The sequence below is a fragment of the Brassica napus genome, chromosome C3 (genome assembly GCF_020379485.1).
Source record: "Brassica napus cultivar Da-Ae chromosome C3, Da-Ae, whole genome shotgun sequence".
NCBI lineage: Eukaryota > Viridiplantae > Streptophyta > Magnoliopsida > Brassicales > Brassicaceae > Brassica > Brassica napus.
The window spans coordinates 49,562,662-49,569,537 of NC_063446.1; the positions used below are offsets into that span (position 1 = coordinate 49,562,662).

General features: G+C 38.2%; 1 pseudogene; it reads right to left on the reverse strand.

Moving 5' to 3' along the window:
• Positions 1-766: 766 nt before the first annotated feature.
• LOC106403237 lies at positions 767-5,369 on the reverse strand (annotated as a pseudogene).
• Between the last annotated feature and the right edge of the window lie 1,507 nt (positions 5,370-6,876).

Here is a 6,876-nt window from a genome sequence, read left to right on the forward strand (position 1 = left end):
CCTTCTGCAGATCTCATCCTCCGGTAGACTCCTCCGGCGGAACAAAACCCTACGATGTGTCTTCCACGGGAACCGAGGACAAAAGCCATCTTCACCAGCCATCGCACCACACCTCCGATTGACACACCGTCACAACAGACCATAGATCCAGGGTAGAGGAGGCTTCCCACTGAGCCACGCGCCGCCGCCATGAGAGGAGCGTCGGAGATCTAAAACGGTAAATCGACCCTTCAGCTCCTCTCAGCTCTAAAATCCGGCCTGCTCCGCTTCCGCCGTCCTACAACTCACTGCTCCTCTAAGAACGCCGTGAGATAACCCCTATGACCACGCAAGTCTTTAGAGTCACTTCGACAGACCAGAACAGCACGCATCTCGCCTTAGGGTTGGGTCGGAATGGAGAAAGCAAAGAGAAAAAATATTTAGGGTTAGGAGGGATCCTCCGACACCGGACGAGACGCCGGGCCGGAGATAGAAGATTCAGACGCTTTGGTTTCTAGAGATGGAGCAGAGGTTCTAGAGAGAGAAAAAGTCGTACGCCTGTGAGGCTTCACTTAGTTTTGTTTATCAGTTTATATAGCGATGTTAGTCGTTCAAAACATATATATATATACAGCGATGTTAAATTGAGAACACATTGAAAAAACATGAAAATTTGATTGGTTTATGTTGGGGGTGGATTTACATCCTCCCTCAAGGCTCATTAGACAATAAATTAGGCTCATTTTACTATGAAGCCCTAGCTTCTTCCTTGTATAAATAGAGATACATCTCTCTTTATCAAGAGATTTTCTCTCTTTTCCATTTAGATCTAGAACACTTCTTACAAAGAGTTTATGAATTCTTAGATTTACTTTACACTAGAAACCATTCTTGTAATACAATCTTTGATCAATAAACTCTTTTTGATGTTCATTTCTCATTTGATTCTTTCAAGATTTCTCCTAAACCTCAAGAATCTAATCATTATCCTTCAAGTGCCAACTGTTTGACCCAAAAACGGTGTTTATGCTGGTGATGTTTGTTGGAATCATACAATAAAGAATCTAAGGATTTTCTTCTCGTCAAAGCTTCTATCGAGACTTAGTGGTGGCAAGGCCTTTCTTCTTCGCTGAGGATCTGGAGACAAGCTTGCCATAATAGGGACGTCTCAGCAACAAGGGACATCTCGTCACAAGCTTGCCTTCTCAGCACGAGCTCGTCGTCTCATCCTTTCACTTGAAAAGATTGCAACAGAGGTCACAAGCTTGAGCTCGGCAGAGCTCACGAGCTTGATCTCGTCCAATGCTATCTACGGCTCGATCATGAGCTTCATCATAACCGATTTTGAGAAATGAAGACTGCAACATCACGCTGGGCATGCTTCAGCTTTTTACTGCTGCTGTTATGATTCCACTCAGCTTCACCACTTCTTCACTGCTCGAATCTCATTACAATCGTTTCTCTCATCCCGTCGTCAAGATCTGCTTCTCGGACAGCAACAATCATGCCATGTTTTCGGCAGCAAAGAGTTGATCTCGGCGTTTCCGACAACTAGAAACAACTCATCCTCAAAAGATAAGTGTTTACAACCCTTATGAGATAACTAGCGTTGATTGCTTTACTACTTGTAAGATGTGCATATTGCTTAGTAATTATTCTGACATATGCAATTTGCGAGCATTAAGTAATAATGAGTTCTACAGCCTGCTTATTGCTTATGCCAAAGTTGGTTATGTCATTTGGTTTATATTGATCTAATCATGATCATGCTTTTTGTGAGCCAGCGATCGTTGAGCAAAGACAAGCGGCTGCCACCATCATGTCCTCATGCTTCGAAGGATGGCCCTCAGCTACGAGCTTGCCGAAAGCGGTACAAGCAGAGCAAGCCAGAACGTTTCTCAACGTCATCACAGCCTGACGAACATACAATCCAACAACTTGCTCGGCACACACGATCTCAACACGAGACTTCGAGTCGGGAATAGTTTGGTAAACTTGTATATTAGGCACAAATTGAACTTGCTTGTTATTGGGCACGAGTTTGCAGTCGTCTCGCTTATTGTTAGACACGAGTTTACAAAAACTCGCCTTTGGCTAGGCATGAGTTTACAGAAACTCTCCTTCTACTAGGCACGAGTTCTCAGTATACTCGCCTTTGTCTCAGCGTGAGTCCAGTAAACTCGTCTTTCGCTAAGCATGAGTTTAAAGCAAACTCGCCTTTTACAAGGCACAAGTTTAAAGTAAACTCGCCTAAATCGTTATAGGCATGAATGTGTCTAGTTAATTGTCTAATAAACCATATTCGTAAGAGAATCTTTCCAAATACTTAATATGGAAAGTACTTAAACTATACCTCTTTGATGTAGGGTTTGGACCAAGGCTCCCACATCTCGGGAGTCAACTGTCCACCTCCATAAATCGAATATTTGAATGCAGTGAGCTACGTGCTCAACTTTGTACACAACATACTCTGTGATGACTTTGGTTATATTAGATATTAGAGTTCTCAGTACGTTTGGTGCAGTGTCCAAGGCGCTCCAACGAAACCCAATACCTTAGCATGTTCCTCGACCTCTTGTCTCAGAATCTTGAGAGAGTCTTCAACGAACTGAAGTTTCTCAAGACCAATAGGATGAAATCTCTTTATATATTCTTCAGGTCTGATGAGATACTGGATCATAGGGCCTTTAACTTCTTCGTTGTCAAACAGGACACCAAACGCAGGTAAATGAGTGAGGATGCCCGATAAGACAAATGACATCGTCTGGTATGAACAGAAGCCAAGGCTGCAAAGATATTACCACGATAAGATCAGTGTTGTCTCTGAAGGAAGGGTGTTTCTGAGCGAGCTTCTGGTAAACAGCCGTATACTTTCCTGCTTGACCTTTAGCAGTGATAAGCAACAGCGGATTTGTTAATAATGTAAGAAAGGTTTCTATTAACTGAGGCTACAGATTCATTGATCTCTTTGTCTTCTATTTCACATTCCAAACAGAGAAAGAAGCACCTTTCAAAAGTTTTGAAAGAATAAGAGAAGCAAACATCTTTAGAGAAATTGGTTTGCAAGAGATACATACCAAAAGAGAAGGAAGAACAATCTACGACGAACTTCCAAATCCAAGCAGCGTTACTGAATCTTCTTGGGTGACAAATTAATCCACTTTGATGGGACTGGATCGAAACCCTTGACCCGATGAGTAACATGTCGATGACTGCAAGCACTATATACCAGAAAGAGAAGTCTCTGATTAGATTCACAATAAAAGTATAACTTAAATCGTTGTAGGTAACTGTTCTCATACCTGTTCACAATCATAAGCATCAGCTCTATCCAATTAAACTTCCACTGTAGTTATGTTTCTTGCTTTCAGAAGATGTACTAAGCGGAAATGGAGCTCTGGTTCAGCATAAACCAGTGAGACGACGCTAAAAGAATTGAGCCATTGCAGCCTTTCGGCGGATTTTTTGGAAATGGTCGCTATTGCTTGATGTGCTTCTAGGGTTTGCGTGGTTTCTCATTTAGCTGAGAAATCAATATGAATTTGTATAAGCTAAGAAACGAAGGAAGTCTAACGCTTCCATGTCTTCGATTGAAAGAATAAATAAGGGGACTTAATGAGAATTAGCTGTTGGAGGCTAGCGTTATTGTGGAAGAACGGTTCAGTTGAAGAATGCTTGGGTTTGTTTCTCTCACGAGAACGCTAAGATGAAGTGGATGGTGACATGGCTAAAGCTAATGTACTCATTGGTTGATTTTCCAATCCCACATCCCTATCAATCCTCAAACCCTTTTATATATTGGGATTTTTATTTTGATGATATTGGTTATTCAATTATATGAGTACAATATAACTGTTTTTTTGTTCAATCCTAACTTTAGCTTTGATCGAGTCGGTTCTGTTACATATTGGACAATGGCAGCACATCTCAATACATTATGGTCATCTTATGCGGATGACATAGTCATTTGCATGCTACGATTCTGGAAGATTGAAGTTTTAACGGTTAGGTAAATACATATCATATGTTTATTCTAATATTTATTATTTTAACAGTATGATGCAATGCTCCATATTTGTATACAATATGTAGGGGGATATAGAGAGATTACAAACATTCTCGAATGCTCTGACATAATGTTCCATCAATTAATTAAAGTAGTTACTACGTTCAAAACAATTTTCTTAAACATATCCAATTAGATATATAATGATTTTCACAATATCTATTTACAATTTTTTTTATTGTTTAACAGGATCGAAGAAAAGCAAAAGAAAACAATTTGAATTTTTTTTCCACAATCTATGTGTTTTATTTCAGTTAGTTTGGCTATATGTATTCTCATTTATTTATTTCGGGAATTTTTATTTATATCATTTCAAAATTTCCAAATAATTAATGGAAAATTTTTTGTCACAAAAGAAATTAACAAAAAAGTTGCAAAAATACTGTAAGTAATTAGTAAGATTGTGTAAATAATTAATATATTTTCATTAAATCGTACTGATATAATTCTATGCTTTATTAACTGATAATATAACCAAACTATACATAGAAATATATATCCTGTTCTTTAAAATATATTATAAAGACTATTGTACAATATTCTTTTTCACCTATGTCGCTATAGATAATATACATTCATCATAGTCGTTGCTAAGAATCTTCTGCAAAAAAAAAAAAAGCGAAGAAGAATCATGAGTTCGTTTCGACTTTCAGATCTAAGTGAAGATTTTTCAGTGTTTGTTATTTGGGCTAAATTTTGAGATTTTGGATAACAGATATAACTCCGAACACGTCTCGCATACACTTTTTGAGAGTTTCGAATTTTGAGAGTTTGGATAACAGATGTAAACAACAGAGATGCAGAAATAGCTACTATCTTACTGTATGATCATTTTGGGCTTTATGTACCTTTTCGATTTCAAGATAAAAGATGCAAGGCATGATCTTATTGATAGAATAGTTTAATTTAATTTTATGCTGCCATTTAAAGTTTTTATAATACTGTTTGTACCAAGTTATTTGATTTTTTAAAGAAATTTCAAATTAATTGATAATCGTAAAATAATATATTTACAAGGCCTAAACGTTTATAGTTTAAAGAATAGTATCAGAACCAAAACATTAAGAGGTATGTGCTTCAAACCATCTTCTCACCAGACCTTGTAGCCTCGGCTTCAAAGTGTAACCAGTGGAAGAGATACGGGTCCGAACCGTTTATCCACAAGTTCAGCAACTTGATCAACTGGCCAAATGTAGTAGATGGTAATCTGCAGTACAAGTCACAATAGGATGAATGTCAGCCTATCATAGGAACCCAATAGGAGGTACAGCAGAGTAGTATCCAAGTCAAGATCAGGTTCTTGGCCGAACAGGTTCCCAAGCATCCGAATCCAGAGCGTGAAAGTGTATGGACAGGTGATACCACTCAAATTAACCTAAGGAGTGAATTACTCTCTCAAATAAGAGATTCAATTGTAGTACTTAGGGATCGAATCCACAAGGAGCTAGGGAACCTATTAAATCTAGTAATTTATTAATTCTAAGTGTTTATTGTTTTATGGTTTAAATGTAAATATCAATCCTAATTGAGCAAGTCTATTGTTCGACTAACAAGATGATTAGGGGGTGTAACTTATTGGAAAGGTATTAGATGTAGGGTTTCTATTCAGGTGTTGGAGATTATAATCCTATAGATGCCTATCAGTTGCATGCATGATATATTAGAGCTCAACCCCTTGAACACAGTGATCAGCGATGGCAATGTTTCACTAGTTAACTAACTAGATCTTGGATCTCAACTGTCGTTTGTTGACCACAAGAAAGTGTCGATCAATGGTCCTATAGGGATATCGATCGATACACCTTTCACAAATATCGACCGATTTTCAGAAGACAATATCGATCGATGCTTCTAGTTAAGCCCTAGGCGCAGATTAATAATGCTCACTAGCTGTCTAGTTCAGCGGTAGCCTTTTTCTAGCAGACATAGTATGACATATTAGATTCAGGACTGGATGGTCAAGGATGCTTGACTCATGCAGATTCCTAGGTTCAATATTCTAGTTAGCTAATCTAGAACAAGCATTAAGAACAATCAATTAATGAATACCACAACTTAGCAATCTATAGTTGGGGCTAATCCCTCTAACCTATTTGAACCCTGAATCTAACAGGTAAACTATTCAGACATAGCTAAACAATTCATGACACAAAATATAAATAAAAACTGCATAGAATAGAATAGATGAATCAATGGAGTTCCAACCACAAATCTCTCTATGATCTTCTCTCCTAAAACTCTCTGCTGAAAATAAGAATACAAAAGTGGCCAAAAGCTCTCTTGCCTCCTAACACTTAGGCAAGTATATAACTATTAGGTTAAAAACTCGTCAGGGGTAATCTTGTAATTTGGTGAAGTCTTGGGTTTAAAGTCGGCTGAAACCAAGTCGCGCTTCCGCGTCTCGACATCGATCGATGGTACAGGATGTACTTCGATCGATCATAATCTTCAATCGTCGAGGCTTCTCCTCTATATCGATCGACGTCACTGGATGTACATCGATCGACTGTTTCTTCTTCGTATCGACCTCTAATAGTCAGCTCGGATGAAATCTCTTTTAAGCTCCTAAATGCTCCATAATCATTACTTTACTCCAAGATACTTTTGAACCTGAAAACATACCTAATAGGATATAATATATAGTATATAGATAGTAAAATACTTATATACCATGGGTAAAAATGGGTCAAATCCATGGTATATCAACTCCCCCAGACTTACCTTTGTGCTTGTCCTCAAGCAAAACAAACAGGCAGTCTCTCTGAAAGAGGTTTGAAAACAGCAGAGACTTATAGATATAAAACATAGAAATCATCACCTCTACAATTTCG